Here is a 16,480-nt window from a genome sequence, read left to right as displayed (position 1 = left end):
CCAGCAGCGGCCTAAGTCGACAGTTGCAGGCGCAAGCAAGGTCAGCCATGGCAGCGCGCAGGGGTGCGCGGTGCTGGTGCAGCGGTGGCGTGCGGCTTCAATCAACCGATGTAGAGCGACCGGTGATGGCGGCACGGGAAGCAGGGACCGGAGGAGCCAATGAAGGTGGCTGGTCGCCATACCTAGGCGCTGTGCGCGCGTGGGGTTTGCGAAGAAGAAGAAGAAGAAGGCCCGGGAAGGAGACAGTGAACAGGAAAAGAGAAGAGAAAAAGAAATAAAAGAAAATAAAAAGAAAGGGAAATAAAAAAATAGGAGAAAATCCCGAAAAATTTCAGAAAGATTGGGGAAAGTTCTGGAAATTAAATTGGGGCTTGAGGCGAGCGTGTTGGAAGCTCGAAAATGAGATTTTGGGCGCAAATGGCAGCTCGGGAGGCAACATCGGTGCGGGCGTTTTTCGAATTTCTCTTCAAATGAGTCGATATTCGACCGGGGAGACGGTGATCCTAGAAGAGCTCGAAGTTCAGGCTAGCATTCTTGCCGAGGCAGAGATGAAGGTTCTAGCCAGGTAAGGGACGGCCCCATGTGGAGATGCCCTTGCAAGTTGGTAAATATGTTTGATAATGTTTTTATGTTGCATTTACATGTAGTGGTTAACACTTGCGTGATGCGAGATCTAGTGGACCTGTGGCCATATGGAGGACTAGTGTTGTGGGGGTTGATAGGTTGATGCCTCAAACCTCAGTAGGTTGTGAGGATGTGTGGGCCTAGCCTCATTTGCATGCATTGGGCATACATAAATATCTTTATATTCATATTTACATGCATTGCACCCTTACTGAGTCTTTATGACTCATGAGGTTTTACCTCATGTGTAGATGTTGCAAGTCCGAATGCAAGCAGGGATGGTGCCGGAAGACTGTTGTGGCGACTAGCATCGTTTTCCAAGATGTGTGGATGTGTACTCTCTTGTATTTTTATTCATGTATTTATGTGATTGAATGTAAGCGTTATTGAGCACTAGATGTGTTTAATTGTTGTAATCATCATAGTGTGATAAATGATTGTGAGATTATTCGTTGTTTATGGCTTAGTTGGAGAAGCTGAGTTTCGGACCGAGTAAAGATAAGCGAGGTATGTTCTCATAAATCCCCAATACTCAGCGAAGTGTTTGTTATGCTAGCTTTGTGCCTGGGTCACCTCTGGCTTGCTATGGGGCGAGCTGAAGAGAGGTGAAGCTCACTCGGGTTTCGGGTCCCAGTCCACTGAGTTTTCTTGTTTTAGTTGGGACCGATTCCTGAGTGGAGCGAAGGGAAGGATGAAGCCTAGTTCCCACCTAGGGCGTTTCTTGTTGAAACATAGTCCAACCCTTCAGTTGTGGTTTGATAGGTGAGTAATCTGGTCGATTATTTATCGATGACGCCCGTAAGTGGGAGGGGGTCGTTACAGTTGGTATCAGAGCATGGCTAGTTATAAGAGTGGGGAAAGCTAGCGTGTTAGTGGTATCATGTATGGTCGGTTAAGTGATTAATGTGAGTAATTGCTAGAGTTTCGGAATAGAGGATGTCTGGCATGATTTGGATGTAAGTCGGAATGTCCTCGCTGCTGAGTTGGGGTCGAGAATAGTTGGTCTGTGGTCTCGAGATTGTGATGTGAGATTGATCTGATGGCCTCAAAAGTAAGGACATGTGGACCGAGGACCCTAAGGGATTGGGTCAAGTCATTGAGGCCTGCAATGGTATGTTGGGATATTCCTATTCTAGGGATGAGAAAATACCCTGGATTGAGATGATATACCTGTGAGAGGTATACGGGTTAAGCAATGAGGAACCGAAAACCCGAGTGTGGGTGTTGGTGTCAAGAAAACTTGAATGTGGCATTTCAGGGATATGAAGTGTTTTAAGAATGGGAACTTCTTGAGATTGAAGTGTTGAGGCTCGTGTGGGGACACGAAGCCGAAGCACGACTAATCCGAGAGGGGATTAGTGGAGCGTCCCTATGCTAGGGATTTGCCGAGCATGTTCGAGGGAATAGAATTGTCCCGTAGAAGTGGTGTGGTAAGGCATGTATGCTTGAGATAAAATGAGCTAAAGTGGGTGTTAGCTCAAGGCTCAAGGAAAAGATTCGACATTAGGCGATGTGACAAGCTACTGGGAATAAGGTTGCTTGCAGTAAGGCTCTGTGGGGAGTATACGTGTAATGCATCTGTATGTCATGGCCAGTGAAGGCATGACGTAAGTAGAATCCAGAAGGACTTTGAGGGGAGTCAGGATACTAGATTTATGTGATGCGATGTGATTGTATTGTTATGATGATCCCGGAGAGGATGTGCCTAGGGTATGAGTGGACCCTAGCGGGTGTTTGTATGAGATGAAAATCCCAAGTAAGTCGAGCTGGAATCTAGGGGAATCCAAATTTGGGATTAAGAAGTTGGGCATGCATTGATATGCTTGTGAGAGCCATTAGGTTAGAAGTCCTAGTTGTGAAGGGCCAAAAGACTGTTCATGTGATTGATGGATGAGGGGCCAATCAAAACTCTTGTTATGACGCTTGGGGTCTGGTGGGACACCTAAGGTCGGGAGACGAGAGGTGAATAGACCCTCATTGTGATGTCTGGGTCATGATGACGCCTAAGTTCACGAGACCCTTAATGGGAGACGAGGAGGTCACCCAATGAAGGGTATGAACGGGTGTGTGGTCCGAGGGCGATGAGTGTGTGGCAACAAGACATTCGTGGGCTATGCACACAAAAGAAATGCCAACTTTGGGTGCCAAGTGGGTAGGGGCATGGTGAGCAATGTGAAAGCCCCGAATTTTATATTCCAAGTTATGGGAGCCTGAGAGAGGCCTACTGGAAAGCCAAGTTGGGCATCGTGACTGAGTGCATACGTGGGTGTGCAAGGAGAGACGAGAGGTCTCAATTTACCTAGAGAATAAGAGTAGGTGCTCTATGGCTATGGGTGCTGGAGCTTGAGGTAGGCTCAGCTTGACGGTTATGGATAGAGAGACCGTGACAGTCAAGCTCTGGGATGAGATGGTGGAGAAGGCAATCATGATGGACGTGGATCCATGGTTAAGGAAAGTTAAAACTTTCAAATGTTGAGTGAGAGCCGTGAGGTATGATCTTGTGGGGTAAGATCATGAGGCCTCAAGATGTGAAGTGGTTTAAGAGTCTCTTAAGAGGTAAGAGATGTAGACTCTTGAGGAGAGAGGCTCATGGTATGAGCTTGAGGTTATCAAGGCAAGGATAACCAAGAAAGATGGCTTCGGTAAGATGGTGGTGGAACCATCACAGTTCGGGGAGGCTTTGAGAAGCTTAATGCTATGGGTGCAAGGTTCGATGTGACGGATCTGATGCTATAGACCATGTGGTAGAGAACTAATGAGTTAGCTCGTGTTAAGGGCAAGTGGCCCATGGGCCTGAGCAATTTAGTGAACTACTGGTGATGATCAAATGCCAAAAATTTGGAGCAGCACCTTAAGGAAATTTGGTCATGTGAGACCGATAATCTCTTGCAGGGGGTATGACATCTAGAGTAGTCCTATGGAGAAATCGCGGAATGCAGTAATGATCCGATAGATTTGTTGCCGAGTAGGAAGCCTGGTAAGATTAATGGCTGCAAGTGTAGTAGGGTAGCCATGTCGGGTTCGATATTAGAGGTTGGACCAGAAGGCTTAGAGTCACGCTACGAGTGCGAAGCAAATCAGTGATGGACCTGAGCCATGCTGTTGGGAATTTTTGTTGGGCCAGTGTAAGGGAGCAACACAGTAATAATGATTCGGTGTTGGCTCTCTGAAGCATAGGGCAACACGATGGGCAAACCAGTGTTGGGCCAGTGTATGGGAGTGACACAGTAATGATGACCAAGTGTTAGCTCACCTAAAGCACAGGGCAACTCAGTGATTATGCAGGTGGTCAAGGGTTAAAGATTTGTGAGATGCACGGTAAGGGTGACGAAAGTTGTGATCAGTTCCACAACTCAGCTGCTAGTAATAAGAGCTGTTAAGGCGTTGCACCCAAGTGGGGATTAAGCCCTTTATCTCGTTAAAGCAGTGTCAAGGCGATTTAGCGAAGGTTCAGGTGTTGTAGCGTCTCGAGATGTTTGAGAAAGAAACCTATGAAAAAAGAAACGGGTCTAGCGTGGGAATAACGCTACGGTTGATGCCTATCGTTGACGGGTCTAATGCTAAGGACCACTGGATATAGATGGTTAGTTCCACGGGAGGGACTGCAGCCCTCTATGTGGAGTAACCTGTCTATGGTGGAGACGGTTAGACGTCGAAGACCTGGGGTATGCTGTAGGTTATGTCTGGGCCAGACCTAAATTTTCGTGAGGGTTAAAATGTCATGCTAGTGAAAGGATTGTGAATCGATTGGGTGATATCTTGTGGTGTGATAACAAGATGTGTGGCGATGCTCCTTGCTAAAGGATGCTAACGCAGTTGTGGTTAAATTTGATCGAAATTGATTGGGTAAATTGAGATGAGAGACCCGTGTGACCTTGCAGTGATGCAAGAAGATGGGTCGATTGGTGGAGTCGGTAAATGGCTCGAGAATGTTACGTAAGTGTCATAGAGGGCGAGACTTACGAATTAGAAGCCAACCATGAGATGGGAATATTGAAGTGTGCGAAAGTTTCAAGTATGGGGATCTCTAATCCTGTGATGTGAGTTGTGGTAGGCTGAACGTGTGGCTAAGGCACGATTTGAAATCTGTGAAGGCTCGCAATTGCACAATCTGGTGTTGGTCCTAGTCGTGTCGATGCGAAATGAGGAAGTATCCTCATGTGGCCCTAGAAGGGTTTCCAGTTGATGACATGGGATCAGTTGCCAAGTGGTAGCACCCGATAGCAATGATAGGAGCGTGAGGCTCGAGGACTGTGATATAAAGCCTTGTTCATTAACCGTGTACATAAAGGTTCAGCAGGTCCTGGTGGCTAGACCAAACGAATTTGAGAAAGAGATCCAAGGTGATAAAAGATGGTTGGTTAGAGCAAAATCGTGCCGCTTGAAGAAGTGCTACTCCGTAGCGAGAGTTATAGATGATAGTGTTGAAACGTGTATTGGGTAAAACTTGAGAGGTTCTCCCAAGGAAAGTTGGGCATAGGGCAACAACACTATATGGCGCTACAATTCTAACAGAATTGATCACCCGGGGAAAACCAGCGTGCTGGCAGGTGCCTGAGTAGGAATGTGAGTCCTACGGCATCGGGTGGAACTGTGGGTTCCACATGAGTGGTAGTGGGTGATTTCCAATGGATGGAATTTATGTCGAAGCGGTAGTCGATGATTGCAAGGGTAGTGCCTAGAGAAATGTTGTGTTGGTGGTGAGCCGGGCGATCCGGCTAGAGCTAATCGAGTTTGGTTTCCAGGAATGATGATGAGGTGATGTTTAGCTCCCTCACCCAAAAAAATTATAAATAAATAAAGAAAAGTGGGTTTAAATAATGTTCAAATCAAATGCAACAAATTTAAGGGTTAGCACAGATTAAATTTCCAACAAAAGTTTGCATTCTCTGTCTATATATATATATAAATTTATTATCAATTTGTTACACTGTGGAATAATTTTTGGTCAAAACACTTAGCAATAAATATAAGCTCACTATATTATATATAATATATAAATTCGAGTTTAACCCTAACTGAGCTTAATAGGCCTATTAAACTGTACCGGGTTGAATACTATATTATACATATAAAGGCGGGTTAAACACTGACCGAGCTTAATAGGCCTATAAAACCCGTACCGGGTTAATACTATATTATGCATATAAAGGCCAGTTAAACCCTGATCGGGCTTAAACGACCTATTAAACCCGTTACGGGTATAATAGCTCCTGGTTTAATGTGCCCATTAAACTCGTTATGAGTTTAACCTGCCAAATCAACCCGGAACAAACAAAATTGGGCCTAGAATGCACAAGAAACTTTATGTTTGTTAATAAATACGTCATACACCAATTCAAGTTAATCAAATCAAGATCACAAATCATTTTGTACATGTATAGTTCATCCACGGGCATGTGTACAAAAATCTGCATTTTGGATAAGGGCTCGCTATATATTTTGATTACATATCAGCATAATATACATTTTACATATGAACAAATTACATATACCAACTACACTTCTATACCTATACAAAAACACATGAACAAATTACGAATTACATATACAGTCAATTATCAACTACTCTGCTATGTCTATACAAATACATGGCAACCTGCCTGCGGAGAGTACGCATTTCATCCTCGCTTTGATTTGTCACCCACCGATCCTCGATGTGCCTCATGATGTCATCGATGTACTTAATAACGTACACTCTGCAGTTGTTCCTGTATTAGAAATAACCAAATTCTGTCAAACTTCAAATGACAACAACAAATATTTCACTCAATAATAAATTGAATATTCTTATTTTAATTCAGTACCCGTCCGATTGCTGAGACAAGTTCACCATGCTGGGATCGAGTTGCTCCAACACCCATTCTTTGTGTGGAGTGGCAGTTGTGGAGATATGGTCATAATATCCACAGCGAGTCAGGGGAATGGGTAGGAGTTTCACCAATGGCTTGATGCTATTGGCCCTGGCCCTCCTACTTTCCTCCTTAGTTGCCACGAAGTCGTACAAAACAACCTTGCCTTCTTTCAGGAAAATCATGGCTACGCCCCAGTGGGAATTATTCCCTAGATTGCTTGGGATCAAGACCTGCATATTTTGAGAATACATTAGTCGGGAGTTAATCCATCAATAAAAATAAGTGAACACTTACGAAGTCCACTGTCCACCAAGGCCTAGTCTCATCACCGACACAACAAATATGATCACATATTCCGTCTGGGACCTTTTCCTTAGCAAATAGCACAACACGCTTGCCTGTGAATTTCTCAATCCACCACTTGTTCAGAAGTGCCTGGAGAGGAGGAAATTTAATGTTATATTTGTTGTGGACCAAATATAGATATAACAAAAAAAGTTTAACCTAAGATATGTGTTTAGCACTCACAAATAGGATAGTGGGCATGATAGCATATTTCGTATCATATATAGTATGAGATTGCGTATCTCTTAGTCATCGAACGCAACACAAGTAGTTGTCAATGTGAGTCCCCTCTATCCAGGCTTTAGCATCCTCTATTGAACGCAAGTCGCTAGGTAATAGATGGGCAATGTAACCTGTGTCACGCCTACAATAACCAATAATTATTATAAGCTTGAGATTGTATTACCAATGTAAATAGAAAAATAATTAAAATTTTTCCTGACATTTTATACTTACTCGATGTCTTTCTATGATTGTATGTAGTCAGTGTAGCCCTCAGGGGGCTTAAGATCATCGACCCCCTATTGGTCTAGGTGATGCTCGATTACTTCAGCTGCTATCTGCATCACCATGGCCCCTACACTGTCTAGGCTAGGAACATGAACATTCTCCCATGTCCTAGCTGATGTCAAGGGTAGCACTATCTTCTCACCCTCTACCGGCGGCGATTTGTTTTCTTCGTCTGCCATGTCCACCACGACATCAACCTTGCTCCTCTTCCATCGCCGAGTGTATTTAGTGTATGGTGGCCGATGACACTGCGATGGCAATCGGTCGCTCGCAATTCGTTCACCGCCCATAACCACTTCCTCCTGAAACTGTACAAATACTATCAGCTACATAATAGTACGTATTTCATAATGAAGTGTAAATAAAAGTCAAGTTAGAGCTTACTTCGGATTCAGATGTCTAGTCCTCCACATCATCATGAGCTGGTTCTACTAGATGAGCACCTCGCTACTCCTTATCACCATCCTCGATGTGTTTTGGGGAATCGTTAATAGGCGGGACGCCTATATGAGTAAGTAGTGCTGCTTGCACCCTACCTACTAGCCTCAATCTCCTCTTTGCCCGCATCATCCGTGAGCTCATTCGACTCATTTCCCCGTCAAACCATCCAGCCGAGTGCTAATTTTCCTAATCTCCCCATCCATCCTATGTAACATCTCTAGTGTTAGGGTCAGCATCTAGGTGATTTGCAAAAGGAAATAAAAAAAATTACAATAGTAAAAAATAATTGCAAACACTTACAAAGAATTACAAATGAAAAAATAGCTTTATAATAAAAATCATACCCTAGCATACTGTCCAAGGTGGGTACTAGGAGGGGGTTCTACCTCCTGTTGAGACTTTGACTTCCTCTCTCTGTGTTGAGCCTCAGCCTCCTCCTCCTCCTCCTCCTCCTCCACTTCCTCATCCTCCTCCTCCTCCTCCTCCTCCACTTCTTCATCCTCCTCCTCCTCATCCTCCTCTTCACCCCCATCTCCCACCTCGATGGACCCCCTAATTTCATGCTCATACCCAGTTGACGTACTTCCATTCACATCATTGTCAACCCCCCCACCCCCATTTTTGTACACATCAATGCCAACCGAGTATAAAGGGTTAAAGGTCTTCCAAAAATCTATATTACACTCTGCTGTAGTGGGCTCGAGTGCACGGGTGCACGTTCATCCACCGGTGCATGCTCATCGTGGCCAAGCAAGATCATGTTCACCACAGCAATATTACCCAGCTTCAGGACATCCTCTGCATCTAGATCCATGCTACCAAGTACTACTTTAATCTAGGCCACAATCACCACTCGTTTCTGGGGGAATAGATGCGCCCGTAAACTACCTGGCTCAATGAGCATAGCTTAAAATCTTTCTTTATCAATTGGCCCAAATCGGAGTCCACTGATGAGGATGAACTCCTGCTTGTCGTACCTATATAGCATGTCGCCAATCTCAAACCACATCTCATCATGGCAGGCACCTGAAAATGTAACTTCCCTTACCAGGACTTCATATATCAATTGTGGTGCAGACAAATGATCGAACATAGGGATCTGTAGTAAATGTCCAAGTGGGCCCTGAGTAAATCTTTCCAATACCCCATGATTTATAAGAGCATCACGAACTGCCGAAAGCTGGTTGATTCCACAGTGTGTAGTGACCCGTGTCCCTTGTGGAATTACCCATTGAGCGTGAACGTAGGTAAATTGCTCAAACTGATGGTGAGTCATCTGTAGGGAAAATAGAAAACCATACAAGAATAGCAATTAGATCATGTAGTAGATTGAAATGGGGTTAATGGTTTCACCGGGCTTCAGAGGGCGATTAAACTCGAGAGGCATGTTCCCAGGCTTAATTGTCTTATTAAGCCCGAGAAGTTGCGCTTCCTCACGTCCTTTTGAAGCCTGATCAAGCTCGGGCTTCACCAGCCTTCAACAGGAGTGAGGAAGCCCAGGAACATATGCCCGGGCTTTATTGGCCGATTTCTCACTGGGCTTACAAGGCTTATTAAGCCCGGTAGGGCATCGAGCGACCTTCGGCCTTCCTTTCCTCCTCCAGCTAGGAGTCATGCCAGGAAGGCCAATGGGCACCCTCACCAATGGGGCTTCCTCGCACAAGGAACCCCCATCAGCAAGGATGCCCATCGGCCTGCCTTGCGGCTTCCTCTAGCCAGGCATCCCAACGCATCGCGACGAAACCCATCGCGATGAAACACATCCATCCCCTCCACAAAATATCAAACAAAATGAGAGGAGATTTAACCTTTCGACCATCGGCAATAAGATTCGATGGTGACGGCTTCACAGCGACGGTCGGGCTTATAGAGGGAGAGATCGGGCTTAGTAGAGACACAAGAGTTCGGGTTTAAGGAGAGTGTCGATGAAGTTTAGCCTATTATCATTTTCTTTTAAATTCTTTAAATACAATTGTGGTCACATATCCAGAAAATGGAAAAACATTTAATTACTAACAACGAGAGGCACAAAATTAAATAATTGTTTTAGAATTAGACGACCAATGTTCATTGAACATAATTCACCGGGTTTTTTTGAGAAGTTAATGATCATTTGATTATTTAATATGCTATTATCATGTTGGTGAAATGTACGCTCAATTAACATAGTTAACGGAATTTCCTTGCACCATAGATCATTTAAGTACTATTGGAAAACAAGGATTTGCAGCAGTAAATTCACAAGAAATAAAAAAAAAAAAACAAAATTGATATTTGGCAGTATACAATTCACCGGGTTTAGTTACCTGTCTCGGGTTTAATTGGGCAATTAAACCTGGTAACGATATTGATTCAAAAAATCATATGTTTCATTATCATACCCTTAATAATATGATACCAGCCTTTAAACCAAGGTTTCTCAATTCATACAAACATCCATACAACATTAGAAACACTGAAAATACCTCAAGGAGAAACTTGTAACTTAATAATATGATACAAGCCCTTGGTGTATTGTACAGTTGTGAGTCTGTTTGCATTTCCTCAACTCTTTGCCAATCCTCCAAAGTTCCCACTTGGTGAGCCGCTTCCCCTCCCTCCCAAGTCCGTTTTCCTCAACGAAACAGTAATTCTCCCTGAAATCGTTGATGAGATTCGACGAGGTAAGCCCCTGGATCATGCTTCCCAACAATTCGATCCACCAAGTCGTCACTGAAGAAGCCTGCTCGAATGGTAATGAAGTCGTCGCCAAAGTTCATAGCCGAATTTGAGTTTTTGCATAAATTTTAGGAGTTAATTGATGGTATGAATAATTTGTTATAGAGGCAATTAAAATATAAAATTTAAAAAATAATATATCTAATTATTAAACTATATATAATTAGAACTTAATAATATGATTTAAGATTTAAAAAAAGATAAATTTTATTTTAAATTAAATTGTATGGTTATATGATTATATATATGATTATAAAATGTTTTATATGATTATAATTTTATGTGAGATTTCGATTTTTGATCACCATGGTTTATGAGATTTTATGATCACCATGGTTTCATGAGATTTATATAAAAATGTTTTATATTTATAAAAAAATGGTTGCATAATATTTTATATTTATATAAAAATGTATTATCAACATATGTATAAATATTTATACATATGTTGATTATACATTTCATACATATTTTTTAATAAAATTGAAAAAATATTTGTACATATGTTGATTATACATTTAATGATTTAAAAATATTTCATGATTCGTTACCTTATAAATTATTAAGTTTAATGATTAGATTATATTTTCAAAATAATTCAATTAAAACTTAATAATCACATGTAAAACATTGGAGTTAAATGAATTCATATTTACTTAAATGAATTCATATAAATTATGAAGAATCATAATAAGAGATCGAACAACTTGATATAATCATAACCTACAAATTTTAAATTTTTATTTTCTTTTTGTTAAGATTTGTCAACATTTTAACTTTTTATTAATATTTTACTTTATCGATGATCGAATTTTTATTTTTGTAGTTATTTCTTAAATTATGATGTGCATTTAGACTTCAAATATTTATTATCGATTATTGTCTTACGAGTAAACTTCATTACAGACTCACAAGTAGGCTCTCAAGTTGGTCGCTATTAGACTTGACTATTGGTTCGTGAGCAACTTAATTGTGAATAGCTTGTTCATTATTTCATTTATTATTTTGTAAAAATTATTATTTAACTTCAAATTATTAAATTTTAAAATATTATATTAATGTCATTAATAAAAAATATTGATAATATAAAATATTTTTTCTACTAAATAGAAATTTATCAACTAATGTATGGACTTAATAGAACAATTATCGTTTTAATCGAGTAATGAAATGTTTAGTTGAGTAACAAGTAATAAGTATTGTGGTTGGCTAATTTTTTATTTTAATCAAGTAAGACCTAAATATTTAAGAGATTAATTGAATATCTGTTCTATTTCGTTTATTATCTGTTCCCTGCAGTGTGTGATTTATTATTTATTCTATTTTGTTTCTCCTCTTGGCCTTTGGGCTCAATATTCTCTCATTGCGGGCCTAAGAATTACGGTCGACCAACTCCGAACATCAACATAATGGAATAACATTTTTTGAATAAGTAAATAGTAAATCAATTAAATGTTATATTAGTTAAGTAACTATATATATATATAGCATTTAATAGATTAATTAAAATGACATGTTTTTGTACTTGTAAAATAAATATTATTTGAGTGAAATTATATTCGACTCGAGTATTAAAAAAACATTCACGAATAATTGAATATATATCAGTTGAGTAATATATAGTTTATTCGATGAATGTTATATTAAAATTTGTCAGTTATGAATTGTTGTTGCCAAAATACAACAATCTATTTTTAATTGCGGACAGACGCAAGAATCTTGGAAGTCGTGTCTTCACTGATGAGAATCTTGACAAGCAACTGGATCTGGTAGAGGTCCAGATCTGGTAATCTGATAGAGCTGATGGTCTGATAAGGCTGATGATCTGGTGGCCTAAAATGACCGAGTGACCTGAGGATGACGAGTGGCCTTGCTGACCGAGTGGCCTGAGGGTGACGAGTGGCCTTGCTGACCGAATGGCCTGAGGGTGACGAGTGGCTAAGCTGACCGAGTGACCTGAGGATGACGAGTGGCCAAGGTGACCGAGTGGCCTTGCTGAACGAGTGACCTGAGGGTGACGAGTGGCCTACAAAACGAGAGCACCGTTAGGACGCGGGTGGGGGTCCCCGCGCAAACCCTCCGATGCTTAAGTTAGATCTCGAGAGAAAATGAGAAAATTGTACTTCAATCACTCAAAATTACGTACCTTGTGATGAAGGCAGGGTCTCATATTTATAACGGATGAGAGAGAGAGGCCTTGCGATATTTTCGGCGAGAATCTCGCGACCCATTCCGGAGATTTCGTGGCCTATTCTGAGATTTCCGGAGGTCATTCGGCTGACGAGAGAGAGGGCCACTCGATTGGATCAGGCGATTTGCTAAAAAATTGACAACCCCGGAGGGTCACTCGGTATGATCGAGTGACCCCCACTCGGTTGCTCCCTCGAGGGGGATCCCTCGGCCTAACCAAGTGGACCCCACTCAGCTAGGCCGAGCTAGGGACGAGGGGCCACTCAGCACAACTGAGTGGCCCCCCACTCGGTTGCACCGAGTGGGGGCTCAGCCACTCGGGCAACCAAGTGGCACCCCACTCAGTTATGCCGAGTGGGCACCCACTCGGCTATGTCGAGTGGGTCTTCCTCAACCCCCCGGCTTCGTTTCATCACAGCGAATTGTGGCCCACACTTGATCAGATATCCACTTCGCCTTCTCGGGTACATCAATTGCTCCCTGCTTTTTTTAGCCGAGAGGTCGAGTAAAAGAGCATAAGATCCTGAGAAATTTTGGTTTGGTTTTTGCCTTATTTTTCTTGTCTTCGGAAGATCATTTATGCATATTTGCCTTTCATTTTCTGCATTCGTCCGATAGCTTCAACTTTTTTTCCTTTTGAGCCCCTATAAATAGGGCTTCAAGTCTTCATTTAATTTTCATAAGGATCAGCCGTGGTGTCTTCAAAACTCAAATTCTCTCAGGTCTCGATACGTTTTGGGGCCACGTCTCACTTTCATCACTTGGCGGGTGCTTACTGGGCCACTCGGTCATGACCGAGTGGCCTTGATATGTGACTGGGGGCCACTCGGTCATGACCGAGTGGCCTTCATAACCGAGTGACCCCCCACTCGGTCATAACTGAGTGGTTCCGGCCTCCCGGTGCCTTTAAATGCCCTCAATCGCTTGGCTCACCCTTCTGTTGCTCTTTCTTTGCCTTGTACTGATATTCTTTGTTTTTATGTGCAGGTATTTTGCTTGTTGTGATCCTCCGTCTTTCCTAACGTAACAAGGTAACGGCTTTGAATCTTTTTAATATGTCGAGGAGAAGACCGTCATCACCCCCCGGCCCCGCACACATTTCTGCTACTTCAAGCTCTCGACTTCGGTACAAGGCTTTTGAGAAGGTTTATGATGCCACCCCTTCTGGATATATGGTGAGGTATCCTCGTCTCGATGAGACGGACCCTTCCCAAGTAGATGAAGGCTCCATTGGCGTTCACTTTGCTTCGTTTGAGGTGGGACTCCATTTTCCTCTTCCGCCCTTTGCCATGGCGTGGTTGCGTCACTACAAGATTGTTCCCGCTCAACTTCACCCTAATGGTTGGGCCTAGATGGTCGGTTTTTCCATGCTTTGCCATCAGAGGGATGTAGTTCCTTCCTTGATGCTCTATAGTTACTTCTACCGATTACGAAGAGCTAGCAAAGACCGCGCTTTTTATACACTCCAGAAGGTGTCGGGTTTCGAGCTGTTCAGCGCTCTTCCTAACAAGATCAATCGGTTTGAAGAGCGATGGGTGGTGATAGAACCTCCGCCTAGTTGGGATGCTCCTTTATATTGGAACCATCAGGATGCTAGCCAAGGGTTTCCTCCATGCAAGGAAGTTCAGGGCATATATCGTCGTCTAGTAGGAATGTTAACGGCGCCAAGTCCTGTTGAGTTGATGAGCCTCCTGACTTTGGAGAATTTCAGAATCGCGGGTTGGGGGGTCGTGACGCCAACTGTTCCTCCTCAGTCTTTTTCGCTATCCAATCGGTAAATGGAAATAGTCGGGGAGGAAGAGATGGAAATGCCTAAATCATCTTCCTGTCTTCCTTTCAATCCTCAGGAGGAAAACACTCCTGGGGGTAGAATATCTTTTGCAATTGCCTTCCTTTCTCCATTATTTCATTATTTTTTCCACAATAAATGCTTTGTATTGATTTTTGCAGAAATGGCTAGGTTGAGTAGGGTGATGGAGTTGCGCAGACACAACCGTGAAAAGGAGGCACATGTTGCGACAACGACCGGAACTTTTGCCCATGGTGCCGAGGGATCTACAAGCTCTCGCCCTCCTCGGTCACATAGGCCTACTGGTGTTTCTCCCATTGGGTGGAAAGGCGACGCCATCCGAGAAGTGACCATTCGAGTGCTGAAGCTCCTTCTCATACGGAAAGCCCATCATCAATTCCTCTCTCTCATGAAGAGGTCATCGACGTTCCATCTCCTGCTCCCAATTCTCAAGGGGGGCGAAGTTCGTCTTCTCGATTTGTTGGTGACATAGCCCGGGTGGAAGAAGAATGTCGCAATCCTGTAATTCCTAATAGGAAGGATCGTCATCATCTTGAGGGCGAGAAATCATTGAGACCACCTCCTATACTTCCCATTCCAGGTGAGGTCAGACATACTATGATTCTCGGGGATGGTACGAAGCTTGGTGGTCGGGATTTTGAAGTTTCCCCTGGGGTATTAGAGACAGACTCCGTTTCTGAACCCGGGATTGGCACTCGTCTCATTTATTCTACCATTCTCCCTCGAGATGGACGATAATTTATTGGCAGTAATCATGCCCAGGCTAGGGATAAAGCGGAGTAGCTTCTAGTGCAAGGGATCCAAGGGATCGTCGCTTCCAATGCTAGGGACATGGCATATCATGAACAAGTAGAGGTCCAGATGTCAGACTGGAGGAATTGCCAAACTTCTTGGGGCGAAGAGCACCAAGAGTTAAAGGGTCACGCTAGTCGAGCTGAGATCGGAAAGAGAAATGCAGAGGCAGAGATTGAGCATATGCGTGATCGGCTGTCTGAGATTGATACTAGTACATCGGGTCTTCAAGGGGAAATTCAAGACTTATGCTCTAAACTAACAGAGGAAGAACACAAGAATGTTGGATTGATGACGAAGCACGAAGCACTTTTGCAAGAACACTTTCTATGCTTGGCGGAACTGAACATAAGTCACAAGGATACCCGTGTTATTCGGGCTACGGCGATGAAAGAATATCGTCTCTCAACTAATTCCCAAGATAGGAAGGGGAAATATGCTTCAGATTTTCTGAAATATGGATTTTATCTGGCACGTGCCCATCTGGAATCTCAACGTCCAGGAGAGACTTTTCCTGAACTTTTTCTTACTCCCGAGGTTGAGGAGTCTCATCAAGTAGACTGGCGTCAGTATGAGCCGAATGAACCTATGAGTCCTTCTTCTTACTTGGATTCTTACTTGGTGGATGATTTGGAAAATCTGACGGGCCCATGGAATCCATTTCCTTTCAATCGTGGGGAAGAAGGCATGGCGATCGACCCCGGTGCCACTGAAGAAGATCCTGGCGCAGCTGTTGAAGATGTCCCTCATACGACAGAGGTTGAGGAAGGGCAACTTCCCATGGTGTCTCCTGAGATTCCTGTTGTGTCGTTCGGGTCTACTAAGCGTTCCTCTCACAAGTCTCACTCCCACGAGTAGACCCTCATTGTAGTTTGCTTTTCGTTGTTGCTCTTTCCTTTTTTTTTTTTTTTAAGGAGAGTTATTGCTTTATCAATGAGTATTTTCTTCTTTGTCCTACTCAACGCGCTCCGCTCTTTGTCGCTTGATTTGTTCTTTTATTGCTGACTTTAGTGATATGAGGCCAGGACTTTTCTCTCGTTGTTGGATCATGCACGGAGTGGCGAGCTTGAGCGTATTTTACCTCATTGCTAGGCCATAAGCGGGGCAACAGGTTTGATCATATCTTACCTCGTTGCCAGGCCAAAGGCAGTGCAACGGGCTCGATCATATTTTACCTCGTTGTCAGGTCATAGGC

Source organism: Diospyros lotus, chromosome 14, assembly GCF_014633365.1.
Source record: "Diospyros lotus cultivar Yz01 chromosome 14, ASM1463336v1, whole genome shotgun sequence".
Classification (NCBI taxonomy): domain Eukaryota; kingdom Viridiplantae; phylum Streptophyta; class Magnoliopsida; order Ericales; family Ebenaceae; genus Diospyros; species Diospyros lotus.
This window is presented reverse-complemented; position numbering follows the sequence as displayed.